The sequence below is a fragment of the Rhinolophus ferrumequinum genome, chromosome 8 (genome assembly GCF_004115265.2).
Source record: "Rhinolophus ferrumequinum isolate MPI-CBG mRhiFer1 chromosome 8, mRhiFer1_v1.p, whole genome shotgun sequence".
NCBI lineage: Eukaryota > Metazoa > Chordata > Mammalia > Chiroptera > Rhinolophidae > Rhinolophus > Rhinolophus ferrumequinum.
Genome location: NC_046291.1, coordinates 71,503,060 through 71,522,057, shown reverse-complemented (window position 1 = coordinate 71,522,057; position 18,998 = coordinate 71,503,060). Strand labels below are relative to the sequence as shown.

At 35.7% G+C, this 18,998-nt stretch overlaps 1 protein-coding gene across 7 annotated transcripts in view; it reads left to right on the top strand.

Annotated features, from left to right (window-relative positions):
* Positions 1–18,998, top strand: part of MBD5 (methyl-CpG binding domain protein 5) — a 375,179-nt gene that overhangs the window by 163,115 nt on the left and 193,066 nt on the right. For 5 of the 7 annotated variants that reach the window (XM_033113042.1, XM_033113046.1, XM_033113041.1 and 2 more), the window contains exon 3: positions 13,061–13,248. The gene's annotated coding sequence lies outside the window, so the exon portion shown is untranslated. The remainder of the gene's footprint in view (positions 1–13,060; positions 13,249–18,998) is intronic. The other 2 variants (XM_033113043.1, XM_033113048.1) reach the window with 1 other exon arrangement.

Here is an 18,998-nt window from a genome sequence, read left to right as displayed (position 1 = left end):
TATTTCTATAATAGTTAACAAGGATTTAAAGTTACTTTTAACAACTTTAAAAAGCTCATATATCCAAAACACATCTGGCTCCCAAAAGTTTTTGATGAGGGATTGTGTATAATAATCCACAAATTAAGAGGAAGGAGAATTTGGTCATCTGTAGAGGAGAATATTCAGTGTATCCCTTTTTCTGGGTAAATATTCACTAGGCCCTGCCTACCTACTCCTTATATTTCTAAACACAGGGCATCCTTATTAAAAGTAATATTAAATATTTGTCTTCTTTCATCAAATTGGTCAGTATGCCCAGTGGATTTTACGTTATTAATATCTCTCATTTATTCTCTCTTTTCAGTTCTTACTACCAGGAACTGAGTTCATTTTTGTTCTAGATTATAAAGTGGCAGCTTCTTTACAGCTATGAACAGTTTACATCTATTAAGGAAGTTAGCAAACTGTATTCTAACAATCTGTATATTTGTCTCTTTTCCAGCCACTGGCCTGTAAGCACCTTGAAAGCAAGAACTGTCATTTATGTCTTGGCTTTTATCCTACAGTGGCTGGCAAAGAATGTGTACTCATCTGTTTGCTGAAGGAAGAATGAATGAATGAATGAATGAATGAATGAATAGAATGAATAAATACTATCACTTAGTTTTTTCTATTCTTTGGAATAGTTTCTCAAAAAATTTTTAATACTCTGGGTGGTGAACACACAATGTAATTTATAGATGATGTGATACAGAATTGTACACCTGAAATCTATCTAATTTTACTAACAATTGTCACCCCAATAAATTAAAATAATAATAATAATAATAATAATAATAATAATAATAATTTTAATAGGTAAACCTTAAAATTTTCAAAAAGGATTTCATTGTTTTTGAGTTACAAAAATTTGGGGAAACTATTGTTAAAAATTGGATCACCAAGATGTTAGGAGAGACATCATCAAAAAGATGGCATGAGATAAGCCTCTGGAAATCTCCCCTGAAATTTACAACAAATTGAAAAACTGTAACTTCACAAAGGACTACCTGCACAGCAGACAGGCAAGACAAAGAGTCTCACTACTGGATTCTCCTAAAGGTGGGCAAATTGCATGAGCAGGGGAGGAGCGAAGGGAGAAGTACGGAGACTGAGCTGCGCGGGCACAGGACGCAGACCTAGCTCAGTGCTCTGAGCTCGCTGCATCCCGGAACTACCACAGCTGCGAGAGAGGGAAGAACTCGGACTGCTAGGGCTCCACTATGGCCCACAGGGCTGAGGGGGCAGCATATAACACAGCTGAATCCAAGGCTCACGGCAGAGACCTCGGAGCAAAGACTGAGGGAAGAAGGCTGAAAACGGTGGTTTAAGCCCTCACTGCCAAGAAGAGAATAGAAGCCTTAGGCACTGAGACTAGCCGCCCCCTCCTTATCCTCCCAGAGCTCGCCCCGCCCCCACCTGCCCAGTGCTAGAAGCGGAACAGTAGCAGTGTCAGATCAAAAGAACAGAATATTTGCACTTCTGAGAACTGTGGTCCTCAGACACAGATTCGCAGCCCAACTAGTTCCAGCAAAGGGGAGGGAGCTGTGGAAGCAGGACCGGCTGTGGTGGTCGCCGCCATTGCTCTGGGCCACCTCTCACAACTCACCCAGCCCCTGTCCCCACCTATCTGGGCAGATCCCTTCAGGAGTACACAGAACTGCTGAAACACACGGGCTCTGAATCTGGTGCAGGAAGAGCTTTGGAACTTCAGAAGCTCTCCAGTGCCTTATGAGCCAGGTGAACTGTTAACAGAGGAGAAGCCCACCTTCCAGGGAATCCCCCATTGTGTGAGAAGCTGGAATAGTGCAGAGAAAACGTAACACTACAGTTTGAGAGAGAAAAAAAGGCTGCAGTCGGAGAGAACATAAAACATTCTACCAAAACGTACTGGAAAACAAAAGAAAGACCCCTTCTTATCAACCTGTTGCAGAACCCACTCCTGTAGATGTCTAGGAAGATAAATAATAAATCATTAATTACCATGAATAGCCAAGGCAGTAAGACAGCTCAGAGAGAAAGGGAAAAGTCTCCAGAAAATTAACTTAAAGATATGGAAATATGTGACTTAAATGACAGAATTCAAGATTGCAGTTCTGAAAAATCTCAACGAGATGCAAGAAAACACAGGGAGGCAGTTTAATGAACTCAGAAACACAACCAAAGAACAACATGAACATTTTACCAAAGACATTGAAATTTTAAAAAAGAACCAAATGGAATTTCTGGATATTAAGAACTCAATAGAAGAAATTAAGAATGAAATAGCCAGCTTAGGTAGAGTTGACCAGATGGAGGAAAGAATCAGTGACGTCGATGATAGAAACCTGAACATCACATGGCTGGAAAAAGAAAGGGACTTGAGACTTAAAATAAATGAAAGAACTCTACAAGAACTTTCTGACTCCATCAGAAAGAGCAATATAAGAATAATGAGCATACCAGAAAGAGGGGAAAGAGAGACGGCAACAAAGAGTATATTCAAAGAAATAGTCGAGAACTTCCCAAACTTGTGGAAAGAACTGGATCCACGAATCCAAGAAGCAAATAGAACACCTAATTACCTCAACCCCAACAGGCCTTCTGCAAGGCACATTGTATTGAAGCGCCAAAAATCAACAACAAAGAAAGAATCCTCAAGGCAGCCAGGGAAAAGAAGACGGTAACCTACAAAAGGAATGCCAATTAGATTATCATCAGATTTCTCAGCAGAAACTCTACAAGCCAGGAGGGAGTGGAACCAAATATTCAAACTATTGAAAGAGAAAAATTAGGAGCCAAGAATAATATACCCAGCAAAGATATCCTTTAGATATGAAGGAGGAATATAGGCATGCTGAAGAGAATGGAATACTCTAAATATCAAACTTTCTTTTACATAAACTTAAGGGTACTCCCTCAAAAAAAAAATCCAGAACTGAAATATATACTGTAATAAAAGAAGACACAAAGGGAAACATCATAGAATACCACCACACAGAAATAATAGACAACAACAAAAAGGCAAAGAAACAATGGAGACACAGTCTTACCAGAAAACTAAAGATAGAATGATAGGAAATCCTCACATATCAATAATCATCCTAAATGTCAATGGACTGAATTCACCAATAAAAAGGCAAAGAGTAGCAGATTGGATCAAAAAAACTAAACCCAACCATATGCTGTCTCCAAGACACGCATCTCAGCCACAAGGACAAGCATAGACTCAAAGTGAAAGGGTGGAAATTGACACTCCAAGCAAGTGGTACCCAGAGAAAATAGGTGTAGCTATACTGATATCAGATGAAACAGACTTCAGGGAGAAAAAGGTAACAAGAGACAAAAATGGACATTTCATAATGGTAAAGGGGACTATACAACAAGAAGACATAACAGTCATCAATATTTATGCCCCCAATCAGGGAGCACCAAAATATACCAAGCAACTACTAACAGAACTAAAGGGAGAAATTGACCAAAACACAATTATACTAGGGGACCTAAATATATCATTGACAACTATGGATAGATCATCCAAACAGAAAATAAATAAGGAAATAGCAGCCCTAAATGACACATTAGATGAAATGGACATAATTGACATTTATAGAGCACTTCATCCTAAAACATCAGACTATACATTTTTTTCTAGTGTATATGAAACATTCTCAAGGATAGACCATATACTGGGACATAAAACTAACCTCAGCAAATTTAAGAAGATTGAAATCATACCAAGTATATTCTCTGATCGCAAGGCTTTGAAATTGGATATCAAGGGCAAAAAGAAAGCAGGAAAAACCACAAATACATGGAGATTAAACAACATACTTTTAAAGAACAATTGGGTCAAAGAAGAAATTAGAGGAGAGATCAAAAGACACATAGAAACAAATGAGAATGAAAATACATCCTACCAAAATTTTTGGGATACAGCGAAAGCAGTTTTAAAAGGGAAATTTATATCATTACAGGCCTATCACAAGAAACAAGAAAAATCCCAAATAAATAACCTCACATTACACCTTGAAGAGCTAGAAAAAGAAGAACAAATAAAATCCAAAGGCAGCAGAATAAAGGAAATAATAAAAATCAGAGCAGAACTAAATGAAATAGAGAATAAAAAGACAATAAAAAAATAATGTGACAAAGAGCTGGTTCTTTGAAAAGATTAACAAAGTTGACAAACCCTTGGCTAGGCTCACTAAGATAAAAAGAGAGAAGACACTAATTAACAAAACCAGAAATGAAAAAAGGGGGAGTTATCACTGATGCCACAGAAATACAAAGGATCATCCAAGAATACTATGAAGGACTATATGCCACCAAATTCAATAACCTAGAAGAAATGGACAAGTTCTTAGAAACATATTGCCTTCCAAGGCTGAACCATGAAGAACTGGAAAATCTAAACAGACCGATCACCAGTAATGAAATTGAATCAGTCATCCAAAACCTTCCCAAAAGCAAAAGTCCAGGACCAGATGGCTTCACTAGTGAATTCTACCAAGCCTTCAAAGAGGATCTAATGCCGATCCTGCTCAAACTCTTCCAAAAAAATCGAAGAAGAGACAGTACTCCCTAACTCATTTTATGAGGCCAACATTACCATGATACCAAAACCTGGTAAGGACAACACAAAAAAAGAAAACTACAGACCAAAATCTCTGATGAATCCAGATGCAAATATCCTAAACAAATTTCTAGCAAATCGAATCTACAATGCATTAAAAAGATTATGACCACTTCATCACGACCAAGTGGGGTTCATCCCAGGATCACAAGGATGGTTCAACATATGCAAATCCATCAATGTGATACATCACGTAAACAAAATAAAGGACAAAAATCATATGATTATATCAATTGATGCAGAAAAAGCATTTCACAAGATACAACATCCATTTATGATTAAAATACTTAAGACATTTTCCTTCTATACCTATTTTATTAACATAATAAAGCCCATATATGACAAACCCTCAGCTAATCTTATAAGTAATGGTGAAAAACTGAATCCCTTTGCTCTATGTTCAGGAACACGACAAGGCTGTCCCCTATCACCTCAGCTTTTCAACAGTGTTGGAAGTCCTCACCAGAGCAGTCAGGCAAGAGAAAGAAATAAAAGGCATCCAAATTGGGAATGAAGAAGTTAGATTGTCACTCTTTGCAGATGACATGATGCAATGTATAGAAAACCCTAAAGACTCCACCAAAAAGCTATTAGAAACAATCAACGAATACAGTAAAGTTGCTGGCTACAAAATCAACGTACAAAAGTCCATTGCATTCCTGTATACTAACAATGAAATCTCAGAAAAAGAAATGAAAAAACCAACTCCTTTTGCAATTGCAGCAAAAAGAATAAAATACCTAGGAATAAACTTAACCAAGGATATGAAAGACCTATATGCTGAAAACTATAAGACATTTTTAAAAGAAATTGAAGAAGACACAAAGAAATGGAAAGACATTCTGTGCTCATGGATTGGAAGAATCAACATAGTTAAAATGGCCATATTACCCAAAGCAATATACAGATTGAATGCAATCCCCATCAAAATCCCAATGGCATTTTTTAAAGAAATAGAACAAAAAATCATCAGATTTGTTTGGAACCACAAAAGACCCTGAATAGCAAAAGCAATCTTAAGAAAAAAGAACAATGCTGGAGGTATCACACTCCCTGAGTTTAGCTTGTACTACAGGGCAACAATAATCAAAACAGCATGATGTTGGCAGAAAAACAGACACATACACAAATGGAATAGAATTGAGAACTCAGAAATAAAACCACATAAATATGGATAGATAATTTTTGACAAAGAATCCAAAAACGTACAATGGAGAAAAGACAGCCTCTACAATAAATGGTGCTGGGAGAATTGTGCAAAAGAATGAAACTGGACTGCTATCGGTCACCATGTACCAAAGTTAATTCAGAATGGATCAAAGACTTAAGCATAAGACCTGAAACAATAAACTGCATAGAAGAAAACATAGGTACTAAACTTAATGAACCTTGGGTTCAAAGAGCGTTTTATGAATTTGACTCCAAAGACAAGGGAAGTAAAGCTAAAATAAATGAATGTGACTATGTCAAACTTAAAAGCTTCTGCACAGCAAAAGAAACCATCGACAAAATAAAGAGGCAACCAACTGAATGGGAGAAGATTTTTGCAAGCAGTGCCTCTGATAAGGGGCTAATATCCAAAATATAAAGAGACTCATGCAACTCAACAACAAAAAAACAACCCAATTGAAAAATGGGCAGAGGACCTGAAGAGACATTTCTCCAAAGAGGACATACAAATGGCAAATAGACATATGAAAAAATGCTCAACATCACTAATCATCAGAGAAATGAAAATGAAAACCACAATGAGATATCACCTCACCCCAGTCAGAATGGCTATCATCAACAAGACAAATAATAACAAGTGTTGGAGAGGCTGTGGAGAAAAAGGAACCCTCATACACTGTTGGTGGGAATGCAGACTGGTGCAGCCACTATGGAAGGCAGTGTGGAGGTTCCTCAAAAAATTATGAATAGAATTACCTTATGACCCAGCAATCCCTCTCCTGGGTATCTACCCAAAAAATCTGAAAACATTTATCCATAAAGATATGTGTGCTCTAATATTCATTGCAGCTTTATTTACGGTGGCCAAGACATGGAAACAACCAAAATGTCCTTCGATAGATGAATGGATAAAGAAGTTGTGGTATATATACACAATGGAATACTATTTGGCGGTAAGAAAAGATGAAATAGTACCATTTGTGACAACATGGATGGATCTTGAGATTATAATGCTAAGCGAAATAAGTCAGACAGAAAAAGCAGAGAACCATATGATTTCACTGATATGTGATATATAAACCAAAAATAACAAAAGAACAAGACAGACAAATGAGAAACAAAACTCATAGGCACAGACAATAGTTTAGTGGTTACCAGAAGGTAAGGGGGGTGGGGGGGTGGGAGATGAGGGTAAGGGGGATCAAGTATATGGTGATGGAAGGAGAACTCACTCTGGGTGGTGAACACACAATGGGATTTATAGATGATGTAATACAGAATTGTACACCTGAAACCTATGTAATTTTACTAACAATCGTCACCCCAATAAACTTTAATTAAAAAAAAACTGTTGGATCACCACACAAAGTTTATGAAATGAGATTATAAAATAAATTAAGGATAATTGGACTTCTATAGTGAACATTCAGAGAAATAACTTTTCTCTAAATACCAATTTCAGAAACATAAATATTTAGAAAACTGTTTGTGATCGCAAGACTTGACAAGAAGACATGGCTATTTGAAAAACAGACATCCACAGGGGAGAAAAGTTAGAATAAAAAAACACCCAGATAAATATAAAGACAATAAGGTGAATAAGGTTAAAAATGACTAAAGAAAATTAAAATTAGAAAAATAAATTAACATTCTCAACTCTTGTCAGTAAAAACAGAATTGGCCCCCAGGAAATCAGCTTAGTGAAGTAGAGAAAAAAAATTAGAAATTCTCTCAGAATTCAGAGAAAAAGTGAAAAAAAATTAAAATGATGCAAGAAATGATGAAAGATATGGGAATAAACAACAGTCCAATATAAGGTTTAGACACATTCCTAAGAAATAAATGAAAAAATGTCAAAATAGAAACACTAGTGTGAGACAATATTAAAAGTTTTTTGCTTACTAAAGGTACACTTTGGCTTCAAAAAGTCAGATTAGCTTGTTTTAGAGTAACTATATCACAGAGAAAAACTAGAACAATATATATGTTACATTTTTAAACTACCTTGAAAGAATGAGTAAGTTACAAAGGAGAAAAAAATTGGATCATAAAGGTTTTTTTAAATATAAGCTAATATTTATTCTGTGTAATAAAGACATTTAAGCTTTTTTCACTTTTAGTAAATAACCTGCTGTTTACTATAAATTAGGGTGTGGGGAGTAGTGATTTGACAACAACAAACAACATTTTAACAATATTTTAAATATTTGACTTGATGCCAATTAAGTATTTAAATATATTGAAAAATAAGTTAGTTCAAGTGTATGTTCAAAACTGCTTTTGTGGTCTTATCTTTTGGAATTCTTTGTATTTTGTGCTGTCAAAATCAGCTGGTTTTCATTTCTAAATAAGACATCGTTTTGCTTAAGAAAATTTTGGGTTATGCTCATCATGTGCTTTTTAATACTGACTTTTAGGAATGCATTTTGATTAGATCAATGAGACAGACTTGATGATGATTTTGCGAAGACAGATTTACGGTCTTCGTCGTGTTTGTCTGCTTCTCATTAACTGTATGTCACCGAAAGGTTGTGCTTGCTGTCTTTAAACAGCAAGCTGTGTGACGGTAAATTTCAAAATGTAGGACTGATGGTGAAGAAGTTTAAACCTCTGTGATAATCACAAGTACCATGGTGCCAAGAGGTAATTTAAGTGATCAGCTGGCGAAGATAAAGCGTGCTTCTCAGGCCCCGGAGATAGTCATTCATATGCAGTACAGTGGGTGCTCTCGGATCATTGCATTTTAAGGGGGAAAAATATTCAACGCAATTATGAAATTTTTTAATTAAATGTTTAAACCAATGTCATTGTTGCCTTTAACATTATGAACTCCTTGGAAAACTCTTGACCTTGATCTAGATCCAGGATCAACATTCTTTTTCTGTAGAAACCCAGATAGTAGGTATTTTAGGCTTCGCTGGCCAGCGGGTCTCTGTGGAACTACTCAGCTCTTCTGCTGAGGTGCGAAAGCAGTCATAGTACGTGAACATATGAGCATGGCTGTGTTCCAGCTTTATTTATGGACACTGAAATTTGAATTTCCTATAATTTTCAGTGGCCGTAATTTTTTAATGCTTTTTGAACCATTTGAAAATGTAAATACCGTTCTTAACTGGGATGGCATAGAAAAACAGGGCAGACTGCATTTGTTCTGCTGGCTAAGGTTTGCCAACCCCAGCTAAAGATGGTTAAATCCATTGCTTGGGGAAATCCGCTTTAATAATACATTCCTAAGCTCCACTCCCAATTCTATCACACCATCCCAAAATTCTTACTGATTTGTGCTTATGCCTGCTGACAAAAGATGTTCGATTTGGTACCAGCAGCTTCTTTGTGACCCCGATAATGTTGCTGCTTTGTCCCACTTTGCAAGTAACTCACAGAAGTAAGTAAAAAGAAATTTTAGCTCTGCCTGCTGTGAAATGCATTGTCTTTTGTTAGATGATGTAGTGTGATAGCGTGGAAATAAAACTGGGAAACGGAACCAGACGTACCTGGTTCTACCACTACTCAAAATAGCCAAGTTTCTCAAACCTCTGAGACTCCATTTTCTCTCCTGCTCATCTGGAAGAAGTATTAAGAGGTTATATTGTAATAATAGACATGAAATCACCGGTAAAGTAAAAAGTGTAGCATAAACATTGCCATCGTGGTGATGGTTGCACATTATTATTTACTCCTGCATATGACTTCTGGCAGGGCTCCCTACGTATGCTCCCCACTATGGATTAGGTATGGATTAAAGATCCCACATAAACTTTCTCCAGGCATTTTGTCTCCGTACTCCCATACTTTTAAACTACACTTATTTCCTCACTGTATAGATGTACCAAGTTCATTATTAATAGTATTATGAAATTTTCAAATTCTAGTCCATGTATTTTTTATCACTATTCTGTGAAGGTAGTGACTTTGTCTGTTTTGTCCCTGCTCTATTCCCAGTACCCAAAACAGTGTCTGGAATGTATTTGGGTTTCATAAATAGTTATGAGTGAATCGGTGACACAAATAATCCCATGTGTTCATTTGCCTTTCATTATCAAAAAGAATATAGAAAGCTCATTATAAATAATATGGTTTTAAATACGTAAAATACGTTACGATTACAAAGGACATGTACTTTATGCTGCTGTACTAAAATACAGTGCTATCCACAGATCCTTTAGGGTCCGTGGACCCTGGTTTATAAAAAATGGAAGAATTTTTAATCAGTATCAGAGCACACAGAATCCATAATTATAAATTGTAAAACCACTTTAATAGGATAAAAAACAAATGCAAGCTTTATTTGGTCTTTTTTAAGAAATCCTTCCTTTGGACTTTGAAATTATATCATAAAAAACAGTGGATTTTTTAAAAGCCTATTTGGTTAAATTTCTTTTACTTGAGACAGGAAAAAACAGATTTGGGCAAGTTTTTCAAAAAATGCATTCGTCTGGGAAGATACTGGAGTATTTCATGGAATTGACAGGTGGGAAGGAAAGGAACAAGACTAGCTCTGGGGATTTCAGCTTTCTCCAGAGTAGAGCCACTGATGGGGGTTCCCAGGCATGTGTCCAAATTTCAAAATACTAAAAAAGAAACCTGGTTGATCCAGCTTTGACCACAGATGCATGCTGGGATTGGTCTGCCAAAGTCAGAGGGAGAATCACGTAGTAGAACTATCGGCACTGTGGGCCACTGTTTGGTATCAGGGTGAGCTGGAAAGCCACCTCAAGAGAGTTGTTGTCTTAATAATCTGACTCCAGAAAACAGTACATTTATTTTATACTATTTGTTAATGTCTCGAGATGAAACATTTCACTCGAAGCTGTAAGACATCTTTGTCCATTGGCACTTAGATAGACTACCTTTACAATTAACGAGTTTTAATGTGTGCCAGATCACCCACTGCCATACTAATAAATGGCTTAACATCAAATCAGCCAGCCAGTATAACACAGTGGCAACATAGCATAGGGTTTGAGTGTAGACCCTTGAGCCCGTCTTGCATGGCTTCAGATACCTGCCCTGCAAACTATTCCTTTGATTGAGAAAAATTGTATTACTTATAATAGCATAGAATTTACATATAATGTAAACAAAAAAGAAAACAAAAACAATGTTTACAGAAGCCTTCACTTATCCATTTGACTGTTTATCTGTTAGGCACTGAGCATACAGCAACAAAACAAAACCAAAAAAATCTCTGGTCTTGTGAGCATGCATTATATAGGGGAGACAGGCAATGAAGAAATAAATTAATACGTAGTATATTCCACAGTCCCTTATCTGCAATTCCAAAATCAAAACTCTCTGAAACAGAAAGTTTTTGCCACTCATAGAGTGGTAAAACCTGACCTAATCTTAACTCCTTTAGTAGTAAAACTGTGAGGCTGTGTATTCTTTTTAAATACCACTTAGAATGCAAATATTTTTTTTAAAAGATTTTATTGGGGAAGGGGAACAGGACTTTATTGGGGAACAGTGTGTACTTCCAGGAATTTTTTTTTCCCCAGTCAAGTTGTTGTCCTTTCAATCTTAGTTGTGGAGGGCGCAGCTCAGCTCCAGGTCCAGTTGCCGTTGCCAGTTGCAGGGGGCACAGCCCACCATCCCTTGCCGGAGTCAAACCGGCAACCTTGTGGTTGAGAGGCCGCGCTCCAACCAACTGAGCCATCCGGGAGCTCAGTGGCAGCTCAGCTCAAGGTGCAGTGTTCAATTTTAGTTGCAGGGGGCGCTGCCCACCATCCCTTGCAGGAGTCGAGGAATCAAACTGACAACCTTGTGGTTGAGAGCCCACTGGCCCATGTGGGAATCCATCCCGCAGCCTTCGGAGTTAGGACCATGGAGCTCTAACCGCCTGAGCCACTGGGCCAGCCCAGAATGCAAATCTGTTTTGCTGTAGAGATATTAACATATTTTATTGCAGAGTGCTGTCCCAGATCTCTCATATTGGGGACAGGGGGGGTGGATGCATGTTATATAATTACAGTATAGTTACCATATTATCTTTAAAAACTCAAATAATACTTAATTCCAGGATAGATCTGGCTCTCAAAGGGATTGTGTTGAGCTGTATGTATAATATCTAGAAATGATAAATACTGTGAATGGAATGAAGCAGATACGGGTACGAGGACCAGTAGGTAGAAGGGTGAGTGTTGTTTGGGAGTAGGGAAGTTGTTTAGCTGGAGTAGTGAGAGAAGACCTCTCTGGCAGGTGACATTTCAGCAGATTCTGAAACACGCAGTGGAGCTCTCAAGGGAAAAGAAAGTGCTGCAGTTGGTGGGAACAGACACATGGCTATCTAGGGAAAAGTGTCCCAGTGTGACAGAAAACAAAGGTAGGAACCTAAACCAAAAGTGTGCTAAGCATATCTGAGGAAGAAAAAGAAGGCTGCAGGGCTATAGAATACCAGTCAAAGGAAGAGTGATCAGATAGGCTGTCACAGGTAACCAGGGGCCAGTCATCTAAGGCAACATAAGATCATTGGCTATTACCTTAAATGTTACAGGTGTCTTTGAAGGGTTTTAACCAAGGGTGTGTCTAAAATCCAATTTTCTTTTTTAAAAATATCACTCTGCTGCTCTGCGGATAATAAAAATATCACTCTTTTGCTCTGTGGATAATAGATTTTTGCAGTAGAAGGAATTGGGAAAAATAATGATCATGACTGGATGAAATTCCGAAATTTAATAATGACTGGTTATTTTTAATAAATACTATGACATATCTTAATCATACTCTAATAAAATAATCTCTCTTAGATATCCATTGAGCGAGTCTATGCTTTGAATTAGGAATCTGAATAATAAGCTATCATGTTTCTTGTTCTAGATTTTTCTCTAAGCATTATTGCTGAGAAATCAGCTTGGGCATGATAATGCTCTTCTCAATCTCCCTCCCTCTTCCAAAGATTCTTCTCTTCTACCTGCTAGGAGACAACTGGAGGAAAGAGCCCTGAACTTGCAGTAGTAAGAGCTGGTTTCTTGTGCTGGCTCTGCCACTAATTGGTTGTAACATCGGTTGAGTTCACTTATCTGGATTTCAGCTTCCTATAGTGTAAAATAATGGGGTTGAGTTACCTGGTTGATACAGCTCTTTCTTATCTGTAATCATAAGTTTAGCAAGTACTGTGAGTGAGACTAAAATTCTATGATTCTTAATGAGATGTAAAAATCTTAAAACGTCCTTAAATTTGAGTCTAAAGAAAATATACAATAAATGGCTATCTGTTCAAAATTGGTAAATTTGCCCTTATTTCCTTTTTAACAGGACCAAGGAAATAAATACCACAGTCAAGAGCACAGAATATTTCCTTCATCAATCCGCAGAGTCCTGATACTTCTCTAATTCCATCAACTACAAAGGAATGACCACCTTGGCTGATGGCCACAGAGGATGTCAACACTTTTTTGGAGGCAAGCAATGAAATATTTGGGCCATGAGTTTTCTGTTTCTAAGTATGTAGAAAGAAGTAGAATTATATTTTAATGAAAACATAAAAAGTGTTCTTTAATATAGCAGTTTATATAAGCATCGCTAAACTATTTCTCCCTTACTTTTTTTATTTTTCCCCTGAGTATTGTTGCAAGTCAAAAATTACATTAAGCTAAACTGCTTTTGCCTTTACCTGGAGTATTACATAGTATAGAGACACATTACATCCCTAAATACAAAACAAAATTTTAAATAACAGAAATTAAGTACCATGTTTGAAAACAGGGTTCTTTGTATCTATCTTGAACACACGTATCATCTAGCTACAAATACTAAATAGGTGGGAAAGTTACAATTATTTTCTATTTATTTTTAAATTGTCCACACCATTTATTATTTTTTTTCATTTTAATTTCTGCGTTTTTTTTCCTGTCTTATTTTTAATAACTATCCTAAAGTGTTCTAAAACCTTGAGAAGTCATCCCTTTACATGCCTCACAGCTTTATATTTTGTGAGAATTCTACATCAAAAAATCACATTGAATTTTTAGTAACTTCCACAGCTGCTCTTTGCCTGGAAAAACAGTCAGTCAAGGATTATGGACCACAGTGCCATCTTCTAAATTGGAAATAATTACTTTACCCTTTAAAGGGAAAATTTGCCTGGAAAGAAATTCACTGTATTTTAAAGAAAAAAATTTTAAATATAAGGAATCTGCCTTCTCCACCGTCATGCAAAATAAAGACTTAAGTAAATGAATATAAAATGAAATAAAGTAAACTCATAAAAATTTAAGTTGAATTCACTAAAATTGAATCTCACAAAGCACTTTATATAAACAAAGAAATTACAGATTTGCTCAGAATTTTTTATTTAATGTTAATCCAACTCATAGGTCTAAGGTTATCCAGCAAACAAGTCTGCTTTTTAAGTTGTACATAGCGGAACACTTTCGAAGTAAAGGAGACTGTAAATGTTTTATAAAACCAGTGTAGAACTTCTGAGTTTTCTTTCAGTAACTAAAGTCAAAAGTAATTCTTGCTTTTCTTTAGGGGAAAATTTCATGTAATTGCGTTCAAATTATTCTGCAACATGTTGGGCAGCAAATCCTGATCACGAAAGAAAAGAAAGAGCAGCTGTGTTGCCTTTGCCTCATAGTTACAAGAATGTCATTATTATGCATTTACTGGGCTTTAAAGAACCCTAAGTGGTTATCCACTGGCTGCCTTCTGGTAGAGAGACACACCTAACCTTCCTAGACTGCTGAAAATGTATGCCTTCTGTTTGTAAGGAGCTTCATAAAAACAGATTTCCACTGCTTCCTGCAGCAAACCTATCTAGCATAACACATCTCAGGACTAGGAAGTTCTTTCTTATAACCCTCTGCACACATTTGTTAAGTGACTGTTCCTAAAACATTTTCTCTTAGCATTATACTTTAATCATGATTTAAATCTTAGTTTAATACAATTCACTGAAGTATTTTTAAAAAATAGTTAAAATTGACCATTGATAAATTAGTGGAAATAGTTCCCATGAATAATGCTTCTTCATAAGCAACATATTGTCAAATTTTTTTCTCTAATATTAACTTTTTTAACTCATTCATATATCATCTTATTTTGATCTTAAGTTAATCTTTAACCACAGCAACAAATCTTATGTCAGATAGCTTTAATTTATATTTATTTCACATTAAGAACCAGCCCTTTGTTCTCTTGAAATTTCATTCTATTTATGACTGTGCCATTAAGAAGCCACAGATATTTATAATTCTAATCAAAAGCGCTGACAATTTTTTTTCCCATATTTTAAGGTATGTTTTCAAATTACCATTGTAAAAACTTTGAGGAGTTAGAAAGACAGTTAGAACATAGCATATGTGACTTATAGGTATGATATTCACAGAACAGATTAAGACTGATTAACCACAATTGTGCCAACTCACCACCTGTGTGACCTTGGGAAAATTACTGATTCTCTTTGACCCCCAATTTTCACATCTTTAAAATTTGAATGCCAACAGTAATATAAAATGGGATAGATAATATAAGTAAAAAGCTTAGATATTTATGACTATCATATAACTCAATAAATAGGTGATGCGATTATTCTAATTTTTGCAAAATGATTGAAAGCAGTTTTCTCCATAGTTAGCTCAACTCTTGCAGAATAAATAATGGATTTATCCATTATACTCATGCCAGATTTCTTTTATATTATTACGTCTGTACGGGTATTAAATTTTGTTCTCATTCAAGTTTCCCAACAAGCATTTTAAAGTTTATGCTTAATCATCTGAAAATGCAATTTCTCCAGAAATCATGGTCAAAAAACATGGTTGTAAAAAAAAAAAAAAATGGTTGTTAATCTTTGAATTTCACGAAAACTATGTAAATTCCAAATTTTGCAAGAAATTTTACTTGGGTGTTCACGGACTCATTGCCTGTTGTAAAATTTTAACTTTATAACAACCACTATTATTTGGAGAAATATTCCATGAGTAAAGCAGAAAGAGTTGAAGAATTTTCTTCTTGGGGTTAAATATCTTATGTATACATTGATCAGATATTTATTCAGTGTGAGAAACTGATTTGATATTTCCACTAGAAAATAAAAAGGAAACAGGCAATTTGGTTCTTTGTATTAGTTTCCTAGGTGTGCTGTAACACATTATCACAAACTGGGTGGTTTAAATTAATTAAATTGTATTCTCCCACATTTCTTGAAGCTAGAAGTCTGAAATTAAGTTGTCCTCAGGTCTGTACTCTGTTGAAGCCTCTAGGGGAGAATCTGCTCCAAACCTTTCTCTTAGCTGTGGTGTTGCCAGCAAACCTAGACATTCTGTGGTTTATGGACTCATCATTCAATCACTGCCTCCCTCATCACGTGGTTTTATCCCTGTGTGTCTGTGTTTCTTCTCTTCTTATCAGGCCCACCCTAATTCAGCATGACCTCATCTTCACTTGATTACATCTGCAAAGACTCTATTTCCAAGTAAGGTCATATTCATAGGTGTCAAGGGTTAGGGATTTGAACATATATTTTGGGGGGTGAGGGGACACAATTCAACTGATAACACTGTCTATATCTATATAGATACTGATTTTAAAACCAATTATCTTCTATAAAAGTGTTGTTTCGCTTGTGATAAGACATGAACTATGAGTAGATGTACAAGTTTTGCTTCTAATGATTGGGCAGTACCGTTTCTTGAACATAGTTTCTTGATAATACTTTTTCCCATCGACTCAATAGCTCTATTTTTTTTAATTATAGAACAATAGCTATCATGTTGTTTGTTTACTTGAGATCAGAGTTCAACTAATAGGGTTACAGCTTGATGATCAAAAGCTTGTATCCATTACATGTATCAACAAATGAGATGCCCTAAAGATAGTAGAGATGGTATAGCATTTGATTTGCATTTATAATTGTACTGAGAGTTATACTCTATAATAATGAACTGAGACAGTTTTTCCTTTGCAATGCTTGATTCAAAACAGGGCTACTTTTTTATTTTCCTGAGTAAGAAATTCACTTTAAATTAAAATTAAGAAAAATGGTTGACCTTTCAAAATAAACATAGCCACTATATATATTTTTGACATTAATTCTACCACTTATTCTAGTAAAGCTCATTCCAGGGAAGTCATTCTAATATATAACTTGGTATGTGGTATATAGATCATCAGTACGTTTCTATAATATCTTTTTTATGGTCATCTCCCATATATTTGGACAATTGTCACAGGTTTTTCATGTAATAAAACTTACACACTGTGTATGCTCTTATTTCAGCACTTCAATGAAAGTATTTTTCATGTATTTTCTTCTCTTTGAGCTTCTGAAAGGGAAGGGAGGTAAAGTATTATAAAATCCGATTGTGGGGTCCTGATGTTTTTCTCCGTTCTTACATGAAACACATAAAATTTCCAAAACATGATTTTCATGCAGGTAAAACCTGCTTCAAAATACTCCTTGTATATAATAATAATAGCCAGTCAATAAATGTTTCCATTCATTAATGAAGGAAATTTTAATTAGCCCCTCAGCTTGTAGACAACATCCAGAAAGAGTGCTATTAGAAGATAAGGTGATTCTGAAGCTAACTTATTTGTATACCTTTATGTTCAATATTTTCCTTAAATTTAGTATAAAACATAATCAGAAGTAGGAACTAGAGAGTTTGCAATACTGGAAAGTGGAGAATATATTATTTATTTCCCAGAACTTTTCAGTAAACTGAAAGATTTAAGGCTTTGGTTTATATTTTTACCTCATTTTCCAAGTGAAGGTTGAAACTTTGGGGAAAAAACATAAAGTGCATTGTTAAGTGAACAGCTGACTATGTATTTAGAGATTAAGTTTTCTAAACCATGGATCAAATGACTAGAGTAGTGAATAGTGATTGCTCACCCTATGCTCCCTGGGGAGCTTTTTAAAATCATTGATGTTTTAGCCCTCTCTCTACTGGTTAATCTCAACTCTTCCGATTACTAGCTATGTGACTGAGCATTATTTAGTCCACAGAATCAGATTCTTTAGAAGTGGAGATGATCCCAGAGTAGTGGACTTTTGGATAAAAATCTGTCTCACAGAAATTGGAAATAAATATTTACTTAGAGACATGCTGATCTAATTAGGAAAACTGAATTGAAAAATAAGGGATTTGAGGAGATAAAGATGCAAATTGAACACAGTACTTTATAGTATCTCGTATGAAGAGCTTCAGTAACCATGAAGTAAATACTCTATTACTGGTAAAAATACCTGGGGAAAATGTTAAGAAATCGTACTTTTGCCTCAAACACCTATATTCCAAGGCCCAGGGTATGTCTGAAACTGGAATGGACTGATTTCTTGTGGGGTGAATTTAACATCAACAGAGCGTTCCCAGTGAGATTGAATAACCATTTCGTAGGAGCATGACAGTGGTGGTGATCAGGGTAAGATGGGATGGCTTATGGAACTTTTATAGATTGGAAAACCTCTAAGGCCTTTTGCAATTCTAATATACTATGTTTGTAAATAATTGACAGTCCTTGCTTTGCATTTAGTTATTCATCTATATATTTTGAAACCTTTTATGTGCCAGACACCGTACTGGAAGATAAATGTATGGATATGCAGAAAAAAAATATATACTAGGTTTGGTAATTGCTGCAATATAGTATCATGGAGGCAATTAAATGACATAGTTGTATTTCATTTATGCATGTATTGCTTGTTTCTGTTACCATATAGGAGCTAATATAAATGTATGAAATACAAATTCCAATATACCTTAAATGTTCAGAAGGAAATGGCATTAGAAAAGATGTCATCTTGATCCAGAATCTTTGAGGAGAAATTTCTTGAAAACACTGCATAATATTTAATATACTGTATCTCAAATTACCCTACTAAAGGGTAAAACTCAGATCTTGACACTAATTACGGTCATTGTTCCTTGCCTGCATGCTCTTTTACTGAGTATGTAACTGATGAAGTTGCTTTTGAGACTGCTACTGCTTATTAATAACTAGAATCTTGGAGAGAGAGGCCAGTTTCCTGGAAGAAAAACTGCTGAGGATAGAGAAGCAGCATCCCTAAGAGAAAGACTGAGTGTAATGGGTCTTAGAGAATAGGACTCGATTGATTCGAGTCCCAGAGGGAATGCAGGGAAAGGAATTCCTACAGAAATCTCTCTAGTTCTGACTTTAAAGAAGCAAAATGAAAACAGCAATAATTATTTTCCTTTTTTTTCTGCTATATATTTCTAAAGCAATT